Source organism: Thermobia domestica, chromosome 1 (assembly GCF_964235325.1).
Source record: "Thermobia domestica chromosome 1, izTheDome1.hap1.1, whole genome shotgun sequence".
NCBI classification, from domain to species: domain Eukaryota; kingdom Metazoa; phylum Arthropoda; class Insecta; order Zygentoma; family Lepismatidae; genus Thermobia; species Thermobia domestica.
In genome coordinates, this window is record NC_137454.1 from 35,296,547 (window position 1) to 35,320,093 (window position 23,547).

Genomic DNA, 23,547 nt, shown 5'->3' on the forward strand with positions numbered 1-23,547 from the left:
ATGCAACGTTAAAAACTTATGCTATGTGCTAATATTAGGAGAAGGAATAATCGGAAATGCAACGAAATAATTCAAAACCAATATATATTTGTTTGTATGCCAAATTTGGATTATAATTTGGGTAAGAACGAACAATTTCCCACTGGACATCGTGTGTGGGAGTTTAATTTATCACAACGTACACCCCACAAAATTTGCAGTTTGTATTTTTCAACGGTTGAACAATACAATTTCTATAAAAATTCATACGTTGAACTACTAAATAATGGTTTCAAATGCACAAAATTAATTGTATATAACAAGTATAATAACAATAATAATAGTAAGTAACACCGCTATGGTTGCCAATCATTGAGTATTTTACTGGACTGTTACTGAACTTACCAAAACTGCTTAAGTTGAACAAAAGTAGATTATCAAGATCACACTTAGCACTGCTTCATCTTCAGCTACATCATCCAATTAAATAAAGTATGACTCAATTATTAGAAATGATCAGCCCCAGTGAAACTTGCAAGATTTATTTTTCAAGTATATTTTGGGCATGGTATAATTACATTTCCAAATATATTTGCTTTTGTGTTTTAAATACGATGTATTATTGATGGCAGACTACAAACCTTACATGTGCCGCCTCAAGCAACACTAGAGTAAATAAGTTTATTAAATGCTTCAAAGTTACAAAAGTTACTAAACTCAAACTCTGAATCACCAAATTTTATATGAAGAAACCACTTTGAGGTTATTCACATTTTTGATGAGCGATGATGTCACAGTCTTAAAGAATATAAGTACTCCAGGAGGGTGTCTGGTATTTCAATTTTCAAAAGTTGGCAACACTAAACACAACGCACTAATTTGACGATCCAGATAATTTGAACATGTTTTCCTTTAACCCCTTTATAATAATAAGTGCAAATGAGGTTGGGATTATTAAAGACATACTTAATTGCATTGCAAGTGGATTTTTCCATAATCGTTTTACTCGTACGTAAAACCCCATTTGACTCCTTGCCGGCTAAGCTAAAGAAGACGGTAATGATGAGAAATGAATGAAATGAAGGAATGAAGAAAGTAGGAGGAAACAGGAGAACCACGAGGAAATCCATGTCTACCACAAAGCTTACTTGGCGCAAGCTGGAATCGAACCAAAGACACCATGAACTAGAGGTGACCGCTTTACAACTGAACCATCGAGGCTCACGTTTTTTCACTTGAGATTGTGGCAGAAAAAATATGAAGAGATCATCGGTTTGTTATTCTTGAAACCGCATACGTTGCCTTCATTTCGTCCTCAAAATTTTCTGTTTGCGCTTTTGCCCCCTAGAACAGTTTTTTCAGCAGAAAATAAAAAAAAGCATTTTGCTTTATTTCTTGCGTATTGACGACACAAGAAGAATCTTTGCAATTCTTCATGCCTTTTACACACATCTGACATACTCTTACCAGCACTTTTGATTTTTTCCTGTTAAAGGTTGGGAGGGGTTCGTGACACACCCAGCTGGTTTTTCCAGGAGATACGAAACTCGTATCCTCATTTTACGTCTGTAATGTCTGTGCACAATTTCATTCACTTCTGTTCACTTCTACTTGCCTTTCGGGCATGAAGTTTCAAAATTTTGGGTAGTGCTTTTGCCCTCAGAATCGGTGTTTCCGCAGAAAATTAATAAAACTTTTATTCATTTATTTTTGCGTATTGTCCATACAAAAAGTTTCCTGACAATTCTTTGTGTCCTTTGCACACATCTGACATACTTTTACTGGTATTTTTATATTTCATGTTCAAAGGTTTGGAGGGGTCCGTGCCCCACCCTAGCGTTTTTTTTCTGGAAAATACGAAAAACGTATTTCCTCATTTTATGTCTGCAATATCTGTGCACAATTGCATTCATTTCGGTTCAGTTCTTCATGTCTTTTGGGTGTCAAGTTTCAAAATTTTGGGTGGGGCTTTTATATTAAAACTTTACATTATGCAAGTTATTTCTGTTTTATGAGATTCGTTTTTGGGTGGGAAGGAGAGAAATGTTTTCCTCTTATATCAGTTTCTTGTGATTCATCTTGTTTGAACTGCTTAAGTAAGATATTTTTTTTTAAACTTTTGATGCCATACAACTCCGTCACGATAATAAAATTGTCATTTTTAACAATTTGTTTTATTTTCTTATTTGCAGTTTGCCACACTGATATATTTGTTATAAAATTGGGATTTGGTCTAACGCCTTTCGAATTCGCAACTAACGAAACCGCCGAGCATTTTGGGTTGCCTGCTATTGCAGGAAAATGAGAATTGCAGGTGGTAATGCATTTTTGGGGTCGTTTATACATTTCTTACTAGGGCGACACCAGGTTGGGTTAGAGTACCAGTATCGCATTGATTCGTTTCTATCTAGATTGTAATTTGCTTCGTTATAAAAGAGAGGTTCGCTCGCGGGGCACTAGCTTTTTCAATATAGACTAGGACACATTTCCAGAAAAAGGGCAAAATTGTATAATGTACCTTTGTAATAATAATAAGAAGACTCCTCGGCATGGAAAGTTGTATCTAACTTTTGTAACGGTTAACATTTTCCATTCTTCCAGATTTGAACTCCCACTTCGGCTATTTCAGTCTGAATGACGTAAACGTCACTCAGGGCCAATCGGCGAGAATAGTTAGTTAGCGATTCAACCAGCGTTCCAATTTCGAGTATCTGGTTGGATAACTGTCTCTTCCTACTGAAGCGATAAAGGAAAGAAAAAATGTTCGTAACGTCAATACGGTACAAGATGTTATCACATTATGTCGGACGTCATGTTGTTTAAGAGGCATAGAATACTCAATGGGTATTGGTCAATTGTTGCACTAATTGTAATATTCAACAATTACTGTTACATTTATCTCTTTAATATTGTATTTATAATATTATTTAAATTTTATTGTTTAAAGTTGCCTTTCGTTTATTTGTAGTAAATTATCACTTAGATTTATGAGGGAATATAATAGAATATTTTATATCATTATCCTTTTGCCAGAAGTCATTAACTTCAAATTTTAGATTTAGTTCTTGTAGTCATTAACTTCAAATACGTGCTAGATCTCCTAGGAAAGTGTCAGTGCTGTCTAAGAAGAACGTTCGAGATCGCAAGGTGTTCATGACGAGAGATCTAGATATAGTCTGTGGAGCCGTGCATAGAAAATAGCAAAATGAGTTATAAAGTGAGGAAATGAAGATCCATTTGTTCCTATTCGATGGCAAGATGACTGTTCGAAGCGATCAATAGTGAATTTAGAAAGAAGTATACTAAAAATATACTGAAGGTGTAGAAAGAGAATGTTATGGTTTGTAGCTGATCCCAATTATGATGTAGATCCTTTGTATTGGATTAAATATATGTTAAGTTAAATTGCTGTTCATGTCTAAATGTTTTGCATTAAAGTTGGTACTTCGAGAAGATAATGACCTTAGGCAGAGCTACAATCTGGTGAGGACATGCTTTATGGAAAACAAAGTATCATAATGGAGCGATTAGTATAGTCTTCAAATTTAAATTCCAGTGGATTTTTTGGGGGAAATTATTGAGGTGCTTCTACCAAAGGAAAACGTCACGAACAGAAATATACTTTGTGATGAAATTTATAATACTTGGAATTGTATTTCAAAAGTAATGTGTGAGAAATGAGTTGACTCTATGAACAAATGGTATGCGGTGATGTTACTAAGTACTAATGTTTACATGTTAAGATATCAAAATACTAAAAGACTATTTAGTGACATATTTTGGTAATTTTCATGTTCATGCTCAAACGTGACTTTGTTTTATCGATTACACTAGTTAACAAATTTAAACTTTTTGTTTGTTACATGAGAAAAATCACCTGATCTTAAAGAAACTTTTTGCGCTGAATTCGAATATGCACTCGGTTTCTCTCCATCACGTACAGTTTTCCCGTAACAGAGGGATTTTCGGGAAATTCCCTCCAAATTTTCCCTTTTTCAGATATTTTATTCCCCTAGCTCCTGTCCCCTTACATATAGTAACATAGAAATTTTACCTAAGTATACATTGATTTATATTTAATAAACCCTAAAAGTTTCGTAAAAATCGCTTTGTTCTTTCTAGAGAAATAAATATATTTGTATGTATACTGTGTGCACTGTTTATTGCACCTGGTAGTAATGCTTTCAGATCTCCTGAGTTGGGGTAAAAAGGATTTGCTTTATTACTACAAACACAGACATAAAAATGAATATTTACAATAGTCAACAACACACTTGTATTGCACTCTGTAAATTAGAAACGTGTATAAAAATAGAATGTACTTCCAACGTATATTTTTTTAAACGTACAGTATATGTATATCTTAATACATATATATACAATTCTCCAAGTTTTTTCGTTTTGTTCATGAAATGGTTATCAATATTTGTTATCAAATGTAACAGAATGCAAAAGAAAGAAAGAATGGAATACAGACTCATTGTTGACAACAATGAACTAATGCAGTCTGAATTTTCCACTACGGTATCGTTTCCCCCCTCCCCCCGCGCATTTCTTTCTTTCTTGTGTTCTTGACACCTGGTGAGGGAGTTTTGTACATTTTTATATTGACGTATGGTTTAACACTACTTCACTTTCAAAGTTGTCTTTGCTGCTAAGAGTGCTTTCATGTTTGATCTTAACGGCATTATACCCAACTAAGACCAGAAGTTTAGTTTGTGATCAGTACAATGGCGTCAAGAGGACGGTGTTCGTGTGTTAACTCACCAAATGTGTGTGGCCAGTTTGTAGTTAAAGGACAGTGTAGATCCATTACGCCATCGGTGAAACTAGCATATTATATATATTTCGGATGTCGTGTGGGAGACCAGGACAAAACTTGGGCACCCAACATAATTAGTGCGTCGTGCTACGTCACTTTACTTGCATGGGCCAAAGGGAAACGGAGGTTCATGAAATTTGCTGTACCAATGGTGTGGAGAGAACCCACCAACCATCTGGATGATTGTTATTTTTGTCTCACAGTAGTTAAGAGACATTCTAAAAAAAGCAAATACACAATAAGTTATCCCAACGTTAAATCCGCAATTAGACCTATTCCGCACGGGGATGAACTTCCACTTCCCGAGCCCCCTACCAACTGGGAAGAGATATGGCCAAAAGACTCTGATGATGATCATGACCTTGATGAACCATCGACATCAACATGTACATCCAAGGATCCAACGTTCATCCCTGACTGTGTTCGCGAGCCACATTTCATCCGGCAATGTGAACTTAATGACCTAGTCCGTGATTTGCACCTGACAAAACAAGAGGCGGAACTTCTGGGATTAAGGCTCCAGCAGTGGAACTTATTGGATGCAGAAACGAACATATCAGTGTACAGGAAAAGGCATGTTCAATTTTCAAGCTATTTCTCAATGCAAGATAACGTGTGCGTATGTACGGATATAAATGGGTTGATGGCGGAGCTAGGAATTCCTTACGTTCCAGAAGAATGGAGGTTATTTATCGACGCGTCAAAGGTCAGACTTAAAGCTGTCCTTTTACATAATGGAAATAAAAAACCTTCTATACCACTTGCGCACTCAGTGAAGATTAAGGAATCCTATGACAACATGTCAACTTTGCTAAATCTTATAAATTACAAGGACCATTGTTGGCAAATATGTTGTGATCTCAAGGTAGTTGGTATTTTATTAGGACTGCAGTGCGGTTACATGAAGTACCAATGTTTTTTATGTTTATGGGATAGCCGAGCTGATGACAAACATTATGAAGTGAAGGAATGGGAACCTAGAGTGAATTACGTACCTGGAGAATGCAACGTCAAATACGCTCCTTTGGTAGATCCTAATAAGATATTACTACCGCCACTTCATATCAAGTTAGGACTTATGAAAAACTTTGTCAAAGCCATGGACACATCTGGTGAAGGTTTCAAGTATTTGCGAGATAAGTTCCCTAACCTGAGTGATGCTAAGATTTCAGCGGGAGTGTTTATTGGTGACCAAATTAGGAAATTAATGCTTGATGATAGCTTTGACAGCAAGTTAAACAGTGCTGAGCTAGCTGCCTGGACAGCATTTAAGTGTGTTGTGCGCAACTTTCTGGGCAATAACAAAGCTGAGAGTTACACAGAAATCGTACAGGACATGATACAGAAATACGAAGAGTTGGGTTGTAGGATGTCTTTAAAAAGCCACTTTTTGCACTACCACCTCAGCTTCTTTCCTGCTAACCTAGGTGCTCTCAGCGACGAACAGGGGGAAAGATTCCACCAAGATGTAATGGCAATGGAGAAAAGGTCTCAGGGACGATGGGATCCTTCAATGATGGGGGACTATTGTTGGGGTCTTGTTAGAGAATGCAACATTTCTTACAAATGAAGGAAGTAGTGTACGTTTTTGTAACCCAATGGAAGTTTCATATATTGTGATAGTTTTGATTGTCTTTTCATGACCTTTTGGTACATTTGTATTATTGTTTATTGTAAATTGTCACACTTGTAAATTATATTGTATTATATTTTATATATGTGTTTGTGGTAATAAAGCAAAACGTTTTACCTTAACTTAAGAGATCTGAAAGCATTACTATAAGGTGCAAAAAACAGTACACACAGTATACATACAAACAAATGTATTTCTCTAGAAAGAATAAAGCGATTATTACGAAACTTGGAGGGTTTGTTAAATATGAATCAAAGTATACTTAGGTATAATTTCTATGTTAGTATATGCAAGGGGACAAGATCTTGGGGTGTAAAATAAACGAAAAGGGAAATATTTGAGGGATTTTCCCGCAAATCCCTCTGTTACGGGAAAATCGTACGTGATGGAGAAAAACCGAGTGCATATTCGAATTCAGCGCAAAAAGTTCCTTTAAGAACAGGTATTTTCTTTTATGTAACAAAACCTTCGTTAACTAGTGTTATTTATGACTACAATTATTTATTTATGCTTTGAAAAGTAAAAAGCTGAAATAAAATTATTATAATTTTCAATAACAGTAAACCAAATGTGTGTTCATAATCTCCGAACTCTAAAACCTGTTTACTAAATATTAGACTTAAAAAAACAAAAGTTTCATCTTTGCCATCTTTTCTGCCACCATTTCCATCTTTTCTTCCACTACTATATACAAATATACATGTATGGCACGACACATACTCTGACATTATTGATTAGGAAAAAACATGCAACGTTATGCGATCGAACATTTTACCTTGAACTACAAACGAACCGCTTACTGCAGAAAGCAAACATGTCCAACGTTTACACATTTCTTTTTTTTGTGACGATAATCTATCTCCTTACGACATACACAAACTTTACATGTATATTTTAATCACGTATACTTCTAGCATTAAAGGAAAAATACATGTTATGGTGGAAATATTGTTAAGATAATTTTCTTCAATTCTTTTTGCCTTTCCAGCAAACATTAAGAAACTTGGACATCTTTGCTATCTCCAGTAAACGGTTCATATATTTTCTATTAATAACTTTCGAATGACTTTGCAATTGTAAGACACAAAAAAATACGAAAACTCGATTTCGGGGCCGTTCAAAAATTTTGTAGTACGTGATCCAAAAACTAATTATTGGGCAAGATGGGAACATTTTCATCCATTTGTTTTGGATAGTTCCTAAAATTCTTCTTTGTAATATATTTCACCCTCCTTTTTATCGATCCTTAGTGTATTACACCGATCAATTCAGCTTTCCCAATTCTGGATTGATATAATTCTGGTTCGTTGTTGTTCGTCGTAATTCAGGAAGCTCTTCACAACGAAAAATACTGTTACGATCTTTCTTTCCCATTTGAACTTTTGTAAAAAGGAACACCTATAATTATTTCCGATTAATTCAAAGATTAGAGAATACACAGATAACGTCTTCAGACAAAAATCGCAATAATCAATGCATTATTCGTTCTTTTTTCACAGTAATGTCTTTGTTTTCATTAACCTATCCTCTCGTTCCTTGAAGGAACACCCAACCATAAATTTCTCTATCATATCCTTGTCAGTGTATGACTTGTTAATGTATATTTGCAATTAACTTGGCTGGTTTACTATTTACAGATGATTTACTTCATAACACTTTAATTTAATTGAACTAGGTACAGTTCAATTTTTCCCAGTTCACTCATATATGGATGACTACTAGTCCAGCTGGCTTCTCCACTGCAATATCCTAACAAATTCATCAATTCAAATTCTTTCTAGGGCTTCATTTCCCAATTCATATCCCACAAGGAAAGAAAAATGCATGTCCTCAATTTTCGCTATCTTTGAGGTCAAGGAACTAAAGCTAAAAACGACGATAACGTATTTTTAGTGTTCCATGCTCTTGAAGCTTATTTCATGCTTTCTGTTTATTCTTTTTATGATATAGAATCTTGCAAAATGTCGATGTTTCTTATAACGTACTTTTCTCAATTTGTGACTGTGAATAGTAAGTATGACTGATTAAGAGGTATACAGTATATATAGTATTTTTAAAGTTATTTGTTAGTTACCGTTACTTTGACAATACGCCATAATGCCATGAAAAAGTTGTTGATAACTATGATAGAAGATAGGGTATTAAGTACGAAAATATTACCTTGTGACGACTTTGAGCTATTGACTTTGCATATCATAGAAAATATAATTTAAATAGCAAACAACTATCCGAACATAATATACAAACTAGTTTTATCTCTCATGCCCCCTCACTGGCAAACAGGACAACACTTTTGTGTTTTTGTCGGGCGCTATGTCTGGTTTAGGATGTACAATAACCTTCTAGAAATAAAAATAGATAAAGCATGTTTGTTATAAATGCGAGGAACATGTAATCGTTTTTAGAAATAAATAAAATAACTACACAACCTGTCAGTATATAAATATATTTGAAGTTTGAGTGTGTTCCTAAATGGGTTCGAGGAGTGCTTCTCCTTGATATAACCTGTTCCCTAAAATAATTTATGACACCTAGGCTAACTCTCACTGTGATCTTTCAAGTAACAATTACTATGTGTAATGAACTTTCTGTAAAATGCGAACCTTTTCGCTTGTTCGATCGTAGAATATTTCATATATTTTATCTTGCATTATAAGGTTGTATATATTGTATATATATATTTCACTTAATTTCTGAAATCGTTCGACGTATTAGAATTTTTTAAAACACCATTGTTTTTACCGCACAGTTATTTAATGTTGAACAAAACAAAACTTCCGAAAATGCTTAGTACTATTTGTATTTTGTGGGTATATATATAATTTCGTGGGATTCTGAAAGTTGTCTGAAATCAGGGGAAATAGAATACTTATTTATCCCTCAGGGAAAATGAGGTACGTTACCTGGGTAAAATTGAAACAAAATATAAAGACTTGTAAATACTTGAAAGAAAAATGAATGATAGCAATTGTTAAAATATTGAACGAGAATTTTTTCATCATGATTTCTAAAAACGGAATGGAGCTATGGTTCATGCAGTAGTGAATAAACTCAGGAAATAGGTACCTATTAACCGAATGAAATATCATATAATCTTAAGCCAGTAGTCAAAGATTAGCTGAGGACCGGAATGAATAGAGTAATGAAACATGCCTTATGATAATGACCAAGATGAAAAACATATAATTTAGTAATTATCAAAATTGCATTTGATTTTGACCCTTCTTTATGTCGTTATAGAGTGTTTGATAAAATAATAACACATCACTTTTCTTTTGCTGCATAATGCTTCTATGTGTAAACACTTGACGTCAAAGAGGCATTTTGTAGAATATACATGATAAAGTAATAAATGCGAGTGCACTCGTATATTTGTAATGTATTGAATGCATTGTTATGGTATTTCAAAATATGTTCTTCGAATCACTAAAGTATGAATCTTCAAGTTTCTCATTAAATTTGGCACATCAACAAATTGCATGGTTTTGAAATAGTAAAATTATTATATGAATATATATGTACATATTATCCAGATATTATTGTGATGATACGCTTAAAAAATATGTATTGATGCTTTTGTGAGGAGCAGTATTTTCAAAAGCATTACGTGAAACACAAACATTTTATGATAAATAATCACGACTGATTTTACACCTGCAGATCTTCAGAGAATATTTAAATAATATCGTTTAGCAGTATAAGGGATATCAACAACTGAAACCTGTTGAAGGCAAAGTAAGTAATACCAACTCTTCATTGAAAAAAAATCAAACAACTATTATCCGTTTCGTAATCAATTATTACTTAAAATCGTCTACATTATTCATTTGTAGTACATTTAAAATAGCAAATACAGTAGGGCGTCGATTATGCGAACGTCGGTCAACCGAACGACCGCTTAACCGAACTGTGTACTCGCTCGCACCTGTTACTCTCCCACCCTACCGTCCATCATCCCCCTCACTCCCAAACCAAGTTTCCCACAGTAGTCGCCGCACTGAGCCACCGCTGACGGAACATTGCTTCTAATGGGGCCTTCATAAGGCGCTGCTGACCGGCCAAGCCGCCAGTCGCTGTGTTTCAACAATCAGCACACTTCTTTTTATGAATAAATTTACTGTACAGTACTTCTTTTTGGCAAATAAACACGTACAGTTCGATTATCCAAACAAACCAGTTTTCCGAACACCCATGTTCCCAATTACTTCGGATAATCGACGCTCTACTGTAGTACAATTATTAACCGGGATAGAATAACAATAATTAAGTCAAATGACTAATTTGGGTTTTCATTTATTGATTGAGTTATTTATTTTGGCGTGAAATACAATATCACATTTTTTATTCTACTCTTTTCAACTTGGTTAGAGCATTGTAAGCCGTTTTCTCATTAGAAAGACTATAAGGAACGTAGACCTATAACTTAAGGTGAAATGAGAACCACCATCTTTGCAATAATCCACGGAAATAAACATAAATACAATGCAAAATCAAATTGGAATAACATTTTGTATATTGGTTATCAGTAATTTCCTAGATACTTATAACTCTCTCTCTCTCTGTCTGTCTGTCTCTCTCACTCTCTCTCTCTACATTAAAAAAATAACTAAAAGATTATATAAATACATAGTTCAAAATTTTGTAACTTGTTTATACGAACACAGGCAATGTAACATTTGTTGTTTACTATATATTTATTTGTAATAAAGAAAACATTTAAATTAAATAGAATTCATTTATTGTTCTAGTGATTAGATTTGTGAAATCCTTGTACACTTCACGGTCTGCGGGATTATCAATAAGTTATAGAGGTCAGCTAGCAAACGAACTCAATTTAAGGCCTTAGAAATAATTACTCAATTTACTTAGAAATAATTACTACCACATTTATGCTTCGAAATATATATGAAAATAAATGCCGCTGATGGGAAGCGAAGAAGAAGAACCTGTGTGTAATGAAGGAGTATAGTCAGAGAATAGAAACAAAATGTCGACGAAACTTAAGGGGTTAAACACGTGTTCAAAAGAACTTGAAAATGCAATGTTAGGATCCAGCAAACTCCTTCTAAAACTAAAGGTCCTTCTCGACAGAGAGGAGCTCAAAGACTGTGAATAATAAGCTGGTATTTATAGCTATAAAAATTTTCTGTCATTTTCATTTAGTTTTGTGGAATATAGCTTTGTAAGTAATAATGGTTATAAGTATAAAAAATAACGATGATAATAGCGTACACTTATTTTAAGTTTTAAATTCATATCCCAAGTTATACAATTAACAGTGTTCTCTTGGACTACCGTTCGACAAACTGGAAACCCTACTTCTAAATGCCCTGTCGTATCAAAACCAAATTTCTTTATTCAAGTCCTCCTCCCCCCAAAAACTGTGTAATAATAACTAATTTAAGATACCTATTTCCTTTATATTGACTTTAATAATACTTCCTATATTGTTCCATTAATTCGACCTTTATTGTTAAGATTATTTAAATATGGAGAGTCGGAGAGATGTATTTTCTTTAACAAATAGTGTAATTAATAATCATTGTTTATCCGCTCGGTGTTTTAACTCTTTTGTTTCAGTAAAATTTTAACATGGCCTCTCCTTAATTTTCTCTTAACACTACTTCTAATGAAATTCTGGAAAAAGAAAACAGTCTCTAAAAACAGCTGGAGAGACGGTGGCTCAGTGGTAGAGCGTTCAACTCCGGCGCTTGAGGACCTCGTTCGATACCAGATCACTCCATGTGGATTTTGTGGTGGACTAACACCATGCTCGTGGGTTTTCTCGGGGTTCTCCCGTTTCTTCCCACTTCCTTGATTCCACCATTTCATTCATTTCTCATTATCACCGTCTCCTTTAGCCTAACCAGCATACTCGTGGGTCGTAAAACTTAAAGATTTCATTTCATCTTTTTCTAAAAAAACAGGCTCAGTTGTTCTTACGAACTTCACGCCTAATCGGTGGAGAAGGAGTCTATTTGCCATTCATGAACTCAATGAAAAATTATACATCTTTAACTCATCGCGTGGTTTGTGCAAGGTTATTAATGGAACAGCTACTATTTTTAAATATTTCCTTTGAAGATGCTCCACACTATGAAGATTTCAAAAATTCAGAATTCCGAGTTCATCAAAATTCCGAGTTTAGCCATATATTTTCGAGAAGTGGATCATATTTGAAATTCCTACTTTTGAGATGTGTTGCTGTTAAGAATCTTTATAAATAATATATTTATTAATCTTTTTAATACATACTACTAAAAATTATTTACTCAAAATGCATATATGCAACGTTAAAAACTTATGCTATGTGCTAATATTAGGAGAAGGAATAATCGGAAAAGCAACGAAATAATTCAAAACCAACGTCTTTGTTTGTATGCCAAAGTTGGATTCCAATTAGGGTAAGAACGAACAATGTCCCACTGGACATCGTGTGTGGGAGTTTCATTTATGACAACGCACACTCCACAAAATTTGCAGTTTGTATTTTTCAACGGTTCAACAATATAATTTCTATTAAAATTCATAGGTTGAACTACTAAATAACGGTTTCAAATGCACAAAATTAATTGTATATAACAAGTATAATAAGAACAATAATATTAGTAACACCATTATGGTTGCCAATCTTCCAGTATTTTAGTGGACAGTTACTGAACTTCCCAAAACTGCTTAAGTTGAACAAATTAGATTGTCAAGATTACAGTTAGCATTGCTTCATCTTCAGCTACATCTTCCAATTAACCCTTTTGGGATCCTGGCTTTTTGGGCTATTTTTTAGACTTTCAGTCAAGCAGCTACTGCATCGTCACTATTTATCCTAGGATCATAGTTCATACCTCATTCTTTTCAGAATAGAGCTGGCTTTCAAATGGTACCCCTTGCGTGCTCATGCCATATACCAGAAGCGGGAAAAATGTCAAAGTGAAAATTTCGATGGGAAAAATTTTTTCTTGAACTTTGGCCCCCCCTGGACCCCCCTGTGTGATCGTAGCCATCTAAAAAAATCTGAGAAATAGTACTTCGCATACTGAATGTGTGTGCCAAATTTCAAGTTTCTATCTTGAATAGTAAGGGCGGGAGAATTTTTATCAAAAATTCCCACAGTGCCCCAAAGTACCATAAAACACTATGATCTCAGGGAAAAAAAATCCTGAGACATCCCTAATTACCCTAAGACTATAATCCGCCAATCATTCTGTTCAGAATAGAACTGTCTTTCAGGCGGTACCTTTCATATGTCTCCATCATGTATCTAAGGCGGGAAATTCCTGAAAAAAGGGATTTTTTGGGGCAAAATTTCCCTTTTTTCAACTTTTGCCCCTCTGGACCCCCCTGTTTTTACGCAGAAATCGGAAAAAAACTTCTGGTAAATACTACTCGGTGGACTGAATGTTTGTGCAAAATTGCAATCTTCTACGTGAAAAAATAGGCCCGCCAGAAAAAATTCCCTACCATGCCCTACTTTTACCCTATAAAGAAGTATATTTGGATAAAAATTCACTGAGACGACCCTAATTACCCTAGAATATTAATTCAACCGTCGTTCTCTTCAGACTGGAACGGCCCTTCAGACGGTATGACTCACGTGGTCCTATCATGTTTTTTGGCTAGAAAATGACGAAATACGGGATTTTTGGGGTAAAAATCCCTATTTTTACCCCTTTGCCCCTCTGGTCCCCCCCCTTGTTTTAGCACTGACATCGGAACAAAAAATCTGGTAAATAGTACTCGGTAGACTGAATGTTTGTGGAAAATTTCAATCTTCTACGTTCAAAAATAAGCCCGCCAAAAAAATATATACTGACAATGCCCCATATTTCCCTATATAGAAGTATATTTTTCAAAAAATCCCTGAGACGTCTCTAATTACCCTAGGATAATAATTCGACCGTCATTCTCTTCAGAATGGAACGGTCTTTCAGACGGTATGACTCACGTGGTCCTATCGTGTTTCTTGGCGGGAAAATGACGAAATACGGGATTTTGGGGGTAAAAATCCCTATTTTTACCCCTTTTCCCCTCTGGTTCCCTCCCTGTTTTAGCACTGACATCAGAACAAAAAATCTGGTAAATACTACTCTGTGGAGTGAATGTTTGTGCAAAATTTCAATCTTCTACGTAGAAAAATAAGCCCGCCAAAAAATATTGAACGTAGGCTTAGAAAATGAGAAAATAAATTTTTGATTATGACGTCATCACCTCCTATGTCTGGACGCAGGACGGTCTGAAACCATGCGTAATGTCTTCTACAAGGCCTCTGGACATGGAAAACAAAAAAAAAAAAAAAAGAAACGGACGAAAAAGCTCAAATAGAAGATAAATAACGCAATGTACCATGAAAACTACATATGGTACAAATTGTACCATAGGATCCCCAAAGGGTTAAACAATGCATCCAGTAAAAGTATGACTCAATTATTAGAAATGATCAGCCCCAGTGAAACTTGCAAGATTTATTTTTCAAGTATATTTTGGGCATGGTATAAATACATTTCTAATAGATTTGCTTTTCTGTTTTAAATACGATGTATTATTGATGGCAGACTACAAGCCTTATCTGTCCCGACTCAACCAACACTAGAATAAATAAGTTTAATAAATGCTTCAAAGTTACAAAAGTTTTTAAATTCAAACTCTGAATCACCAAATTTTATATGATGTAACAGATTTGAAGTTATTCATATTTATGATGAGCGCTGATGTCGCAGTCTTAAAGAGTATAAGTACTCCAGGAGGGTATCCGGTATTCCCATTTTAAAAATTTGGCAACCATAAACACAATGCACTAATTTGACGATACAGATAATTTGAGCAAGTTTTCCTTTAACCCTTTTATAATAATTAGTCCAAATGACGGTTGAGATTATTAATGACATACTTAATTGCATTGTAAGTGGATTTTGCGACAATCGTTTTACTCGTAAGGAAAACACCATTTGACTTCTTTTTACCCTTTTGATTGAAATATTTTGAAGTTTTACGTCCCACGATTATGCCAGCTAGGCTAAAGGAGATGGTAATGATAAGAAATGAGTAAAATGAAGAAAGTGGGAGCAAACAGAAGAACCACGAGAAAACCCATGTCTACCACCACAAAGCTTACTTGGCGCAAGCTGAAATCGAAACAAAAACACCATGAACTAGAGGTGACCGCTCTATCACTGAACCATCGAGGCCCACGTTTTTCTCACTTGTGATTGTGGCAGAAAAATATGAAGAGACCATCGGCTTGTTATTACGCAGACCGCATGCGTTACCTTCGTTTCGTCTACAGAATCAATCCTTCTCTTTCACAGATAGTAAAATGTAAAAATTTATTTTTTCTTGGTTATTCTTGACGTGACATCAATTACATCTGAGGAGTTTGCCGTATAGTGGAAGAAAGAAACTGATTGCGCGTTTTGAGGAGCCTATGATAAATTTATGTCATCGTAGCAGAAGAGTTTACATTGCGGTTGTCTCTGCTCAGAGTCACAGAAGAAGACAGGCATTTTCCTTTGTTCTTCATCCTCTTCACAAGCCACATGTAAAAGGCATATGAAAACTATAATTACTTCTAAAGGTTTAAGACGTCTATCACGTTCTCTCTGAAAATATTCCGTATATATGAGATCCTCTGATTTGTATAGTGAATAATATTTTTCATTATACGAACAATAAGGAACAAAGAACCCATTTCAACCAGTGTTTTAGTTCAACCCTTTTTACACCAGGTACATATGATAGGATATTATGTTGCCTGGCTTTTCATTTTTACTTTGACTATTAGTGACTCAAGCTAGTAATAGTTTTACCTAAACCTCACTTATATTCAATCAATTCCTTTCTACACTCCCTCACCTACAAACACTATTCACGACCTCATCCTCACGCACAATCATTCTCAATCAACTTCCTTATATTACATTCACTCGCCTTTACACTTATAGATTATTGATTCAATTACCTTCACTCACACTTCCCCTTCTCCTCCCCCTGAATCGCGACCCTCATAGTCACTCACTCGCCCTCACACTAAAATTTTATTAAAGCCATGAACCTTACTTAATCAGTCATCTTTTTCACACTTTACTCAAATTTTGTTGGTGTCTCAAATCTTTCTCACATTCACCCTCAATCAACTCACTTTCACTCGCCCTCAATTTCAAATAACATTCACGCAATCATCCTCACACACATTCACGCTCAATCGACTTCCTCACATTCATACTCATAATACTCACACTCAAATAGCATTGACACTTTCATTCTCACTGACATTCATCACTAACTGATTCCCTCATACTCACCCTAATCCATCCTCACTCTCACGTATCAATATGACGGTTAGTAAAGGCGAGGTCGACCCTCAAACTCGTATAATAAATACAGGGGAGTAAGAGTAAAGATAAACCTCATTCAAGTAAGTGAATTGTTTAAAATAATATATACGTTTCATATATTACTAGCATCAATTATCCACTTCGCTGAGTTAAATTAAGAAAAAATAGCAATATGTTCTGTTAGTCAGCAATTTTTTACTATTACTAAAGCGTTATCGGTAATATTCGATCATTTTTATATTTCGTCTCTCCTCTTTTCCAAGTTGTGTCGCTGAATTTGGATTTGAACGCCATCGGAATTGTCACTGTTCATCTCAAAGGTCCCGAAAACTATGGTTTCAGCACTAATTTCGGTCAGTTTTGATAATTTTATACACTCCCTTCCCCCATGATGTGGAGCACGGCATCGAAAATATCACTACTCATTTCAGCGACCCTGAAAAGTACGGATTCAACACTGATGTTAGTCATTTTCGATAATTTTATATATCTCCTCCTTCCTCCTTCCCCAGGTTGTGGGCAGAATTTTAATTTAAACTGGATCGGAAGGGTCACTGTTTATTTCATCCCCTCCAGAAACTATGAATTCGACACTGATATTGTTCTTTTTTAAATTTTTATGTATCTCCCCCTCGCCCTCCCAAGTTGAGGCACTGAATTCCTATTTAAACGGGACCGAAAGTGGCACTATTCATCTAAGCGACCCGGAAAAGTATCTAATTGACGCAGCTATTGGTCATTTGTGATCATTTTTACATATCTCCTTCTCCCCGTTCCCCAAGTTGCTGGGCTAAATTTGGATTTAACGGGATCAGAAGTGTCACTCTGGATTCAAAACTAATGTTGGTCATTTTTGATAATTTATATATATCCTCCTCCCTCTCCCCTAGTTGCGGGTCTGAATTTGGATTTAAAATAGCATCGAATGTGTCACTGTTTCTCTCAGAAACCTCGAAGATTATAGATTCGACACTAATATCGGTCATTATCGATCATTCTTAAATATCTCCTCGTCCCCTAAGTTTCGCCGTCCAAGTGATATGGTAAAAATAATGCCAGGTCCGAACCGTACCTATGTTAAAAATTAGATCGCGATCGGTGTAAGAGTGATGAACGTACAAACAGAGTACTTTCATTTTCACTTCACATATACACCGTATGTTTCATATTGAGAAAAGAATGTTTTCTCAATATACTTTGGGGCATTTTGCCGTTTGCAATTTTACTTTTAATCTATCATATAAAAAAAGAGTTACTGCATTTTGTTTTATTTTTAAACTAATTTTTAAAAGTAGCTACCACTTTGTAAACTTCTCATTAAAAGCCTACGAATGAATTAATAACAAACTCTAGTTACAAGAGAATTATATTTAATAAACATGTAAATACAATGCATGTAAATATAATAAGAATAAAAAAAAACCGTTAACGAAATACACTGTCAGTTTCTACTTCATCTTCAAACATCAAAGTTGATTTCTTCGAGTCCGGATACTTGCTTCTAAATTGCCTAACTAACAAGAAAGAGTAAATATTGCTATTGTTCTCCTTCTTTTATATGAACTTTGCTGTACTCTTCCTTCAGCACAATCCCACGTTCAGTTACGTCATTAAGAACTTTATGTGAACTTTATGAGAACTTTATGTGAATGTAGGATTCGTTGTCTTTCCAGGAAGTTACATCTGTTTGCAAAAATTCTGATGGTAGATCTATGATTTTGAAAAACCTCATGGTGTTACTGGACACAAAATCTTGGAAGTCCTTTGTAAGAATGACATCAGGATCAATTTGGACACGTTTCATTGGTTCGTCATTGTCTTCATCTTTTAAAGCATTCTATGTTTTTGTTTGAGTTTCCTGAGGAACATCACCATTAAAAAAAAGCAAGCGGAATAAGTTCTTCTGAAAGGTGTTACAAATGTCAGAGAAACTTTTTCATTACTCACTTTGAAATTTCTTCATTGACACCTTCATATTCCTTTTAATTTCCTAGAAGATGCAAGTCATTTCTGAGAGCAGTACAAGCAGATAGTGCTTGAAATCAGCTTTTAACGTAAACTTTCACAACAAATGAGCAAACGTTACGAATTCCTCTTTCTTCTTGTTTGGAAAGTTTGAACTGATCTCAGTTATGAATAAATTTCATATTAACATTTCCCATTTTACCGAATCGACCTTTTTTGTCTCTGAGTGATCAAAAATTTTTTTATCTTCTTCTATTTTCATCATATTGAGAGAATTAGCAAGGAAAATATCAAAAAGATCTTCTAGAGCCATCTTCCAATCATCTTTTTTTCTTCTTGAAACTTGGTTTTGTTTTCTTTGATCTTTTTCAGCTTTCGCCACTCTTTGAACAGATTTTCAATTTTATCAACCACATGTTTTATTAATCTTGGAAAATTAGCCTTTTCCTAAATCTCAATCACATCACTAGCAGCACAGTGAGCTGAGTCCTTCTATTTAAGTTTAATTCCCTTTTGTAATGAAAGAAACCACTAAGAGCTTCCTTTTTAGATAGAAATTTTGTATCATTCAATGATGTGGAGATTTGATCAAGAAGCCAAATAATTGTACACGTTCTTGTTGCAATGGTCTTCTTACTACTACTTGCCATTCTTAAATATCTCAAAGTCAAACAGCATGAAATAATTCCAAGTTCACTTACTTAACAAAACACTCAATGCTCTTTTGTCCCAATGTCTCTTGGGCTGATAACTTTTTGATAAACCTTAGTGCACTGAACTAGGCTAAAGTATTGACATAAAATATATATTAACAAGTTACTGTAAACTGGAAAAATATGTTTTTTGCAAACAATTTAAAATATTGTCTGTAGGATTAACGTAGAAGAGTACATTTTTCTTAAAAAGCACACACAACACTGCACGAATACTTTCAAAGTACAATAGCTAATATGAAACCGAGCTCTCAAGTCGGGCCTGTAATTCACTACTTACTGGGCAAGTCTGGACATGAAACACCTCTGTTTCAACATGAACGCCTATGACACTATCCAATCATTTCCGACGTTACTAATTACTTCTTTGTAGGGCGGTGTGTTTATTGTTATCAACCTCTGTTGACAATATTGAAAATTTGCCACTGTTTAAAACAAGAATGCCAACGTTGAAGTTTTGAAGGAAAATTTTCCTTGTGTCACAGAGCACAATACTGAGTATACATCTTCATTGTATTATGCCTTACTGCCTCGTTGTTCATGTATGGCTTTAATTTAAGCAGAATTTACAGAGGAAAAGTGTTCGAATTATTGCAGACTGTAAAGTATTAGAAAACTGTACGGGCCCACATGTATTTTGCAACCGTGCGTACTTACGTTCTTGCAACCTGGACTCATAAATAACAAAATATCAGTTAATAGGTGATGTTTTGATGTTTACGCAATTTGTTTGCACTTTATCCCCGTAGACATGTGGCCTGTGCAGACTAAGGGTGACTGCAGATTAGTTGAGTAAGATTGCTAGAGGGTAAAATGGTTTCAAAAATCTAAAAATTTTATGGAAATCTTTTTCTAAGTAGTAGATAAAATAAAAGGGTGAGCCTTTGTAAATTTTGAAAGTTAGTTTTTAAGGACCACCCTAATATATGTTTTGGTGAAATGACGAAATCCATCCCACACTCGAGCCTTATCTTTGTGCAAGTTCATTCGAGCTCGGTTGAGTTGTTCAAGAGTTATTAAGTTTCATTCAATTTTTATATCTCCTCTCTTCCACTCGTAAATTCTACCGTAAAAGCGAAATGACAGAATCTTTCCTAGGCTTGAGCCTCATCTACTTGAAAATTTGATTGAGCTCAGTCAGGTGGTTCAAAATGTATTAACTTTCGAATGTAGTCACCTTTATTTTTATATATATTGAAAGTTTTATATCTTCCTTTCCTCCTCCAGCCCTAGGGAGGCATTTCTCTTCTGTCAACATCCTATAAAATCCTTTCAAAAATTCAACTAAGAAGATTGACCCCATATGCAGATGAAATTATTGGAGATTACCAGTGGGGATTTAGACGAAATCGATCAACTATCAACCAAATATTTACCATTCGCCAAATACTCGAAAAAAAGTGGGAATACAATACCCCGGTATGTCAACTATTTATTGATTTTAGAAAGGCGTACGACTCGGTTAGAAGAGAAACATTATAGAACGTTCTTACAGAACTTGGAATACCGAGAAAGCTAATTAGATTAATTAAGATATGTTTAAACGAATCGCAAAGTAAAGTCCTGGTATGAAAATTTTTGTCAATGAGATTTCACGTCGAAAATGGCGTGAAACAAAGAGATGGGTTGTCGCCATTATTATTTAACTTTGTTCTGTAATACGCTATAAGGAAAATCAAAGATAGCAACTAGGGGCTAGAGTTGAACGGAAATCACCGGGTTATGGCATATTCTGATGATGTAAATTTAATAGGGAATGATAGGAGAACAATAGAAAGGAATGCAGCTTAAAATATACAAAACGATAATCGTGCCTCTTGTTCTGTATGGTTGCGAAACATGGTCGCTTACTCTGCGGGAAGAACATAGACTGAAAGTATTTGGGAACAAGATCCTGAGACGAATATTCGGACCCAAGAGGAACGGGAATGGGGAATGGCGGAAACTTCATAACGAGGTACTGCATAATTTATACTGTTTACCCAACATCGTTAGGGGAGACAAGTCTAGGAGGCTTAGATGGGCAGGTCATGTAGCGAGAATGGAAGAAAGTAGAAACGCTTTCAAAGACCTACGCCCATATGGGAGGACAATATTAAGATGAATGTCGCAGAGATTGAAATACAAAGTAGAAACTGGATGCAGTTAGCCAAGGATAGAAGTCAGTGGAGAGCTTTTGTGAACGCGGCATTGAACCTTTGGGTTTCATAGGCCATAGAGAGAGTTAGTTATTTATGTGTGAGCACAAATAGATTTCTCTGACGTATACCTGGTAAGTTCTGACGAGGATGAATCTTCCAATGTCATGCTCTTGATTTCTGCTCAGGTCCGGCTCTGATATAGTTCTTGTTGGTGGTGAAGTATTGCCTCAGAGACAGAGTACTGATGACTAGTTGTCGTACATCAGTTGCATAATGATTAGGCTGAAAACCCACTATTTCGAACGTGTTAAACTTGAAAGGAGTAGTTATGTCCATGATAATGATAAATAGCGATTCCGATCCAACTCCATGAAGTATCTAAACTACATGAATTGACAGGTCTGTGGGAACTGCCTCCTTCTTGAAACTATCTTATTATTTCATATCAGGATCTTTTTTGAAGTTGATAATGTAAAAGCTCGAGGACATGACGCAAAGCCACGTGCAATAATAAAAGTATTCCGAATTCGGGTTCTAGAAGTTCTAGAACAAATTCTGGAATTTAGAAAGAAAGAGGTATGTCTGTCCCAGCTTTTCGTAATGAATTCAGTTGTGTAAGTAAAGCTGTCATAAGCGGGTAAGACATATTCAGATACATGATTGTATAACAGAGTTTACATAGTGATCTAATTCTTCAGATACAATTGTTTAGGGGAGAAATTACTTAAGTATTTTCTTATTCTTAAACTAAAAACGAGAATCAGATTTAACTTGAAAATAATATCTAAGATTGGTAGTACCACAATATTAATTTTGCCTAATTTAATATCGAAAACTCACTACCTCATACAGTTGTGTTCATTCGTAGTATAGTAACCTAGAAACTTTAGTAATGTTCCCTAGTGGGCAACGGTTATTTTCTTTATATATATATATATATAAGTGTCGGCTTATATAAGTGTCGAATCTATAGTTTGCGAGGTCTCTGAGATGAACAGTTACACTTTCGATGCCGTTTAAATCAAAATTTAGCCTCGCAACTGGTGGGACGGGGTGGGTGGATGTATAAAAGTGATTGAAAATGACCGACATCAGAGAATGCTTCAGTGATATGCCATCGACAAGTTAGAGTAAAAGACAGTGACTTCATTCACACATGTTGTAAGTCCAGGTAAATGGTAACGTTGCATTTTCATTTTACATTGGGAATATAAAGAGTGTACAGCCCAAACGACTCTTTCGAGTTAAATAAAAAATCTGCACTCGATTGAAAATCTCATATTTGGAGATCGTTCGTCCTTTTATATTTTGTTGTAACCTTGATAATAACACTTACCCTATGTTAGGGAACTTTTGAGCCACTCTGGATGTATAGTCCATGGCACATAACTTTGTGTGCATGAAGATATCTTTGTTATGTTTATCGAAAGAAATAGGTTTGATTTGGATGTTCGGATGACACGTCCATGTAAGTTCCTTGTGAGTAGGTAATCTGAATTGATGTTGGTCGGCTTCCACGGAGATCGTTTTGTAACGCCGTGTCTCACTAATGAATATGCAGTGCTGCGTTACATTTTTCTTGACCAAAATGTACTTTAATGCTTCTTCTGTTTGCTGTGCAGAAAGTTCCCGCTTGATGTTGTAAAGAATAATTAATAGTGTGAACTCCAAGTTGCATTCCGATAAAACGATAATCAACCTCTTGACTGTTTGGATACCCGAGACATTTTGCTTGTTGTGTACGGAGTTAGAAACGTTTACCATGTTAATGCAGTCCATTCCTGTTTCATGTTTCCACAATACGTCAAAGCAGACATGTCATTCCCTACTATCTAATTCTTGTTCTCATTCCCTACTATCTAGTTAAGGAACCTCTTTACAACGAAAAATACTGTTATTAACTTTCTCTCTTATTTGAACATTTCAAAAAGGAACACCTGTAAATCCTTCCAATTAATTACAGTAT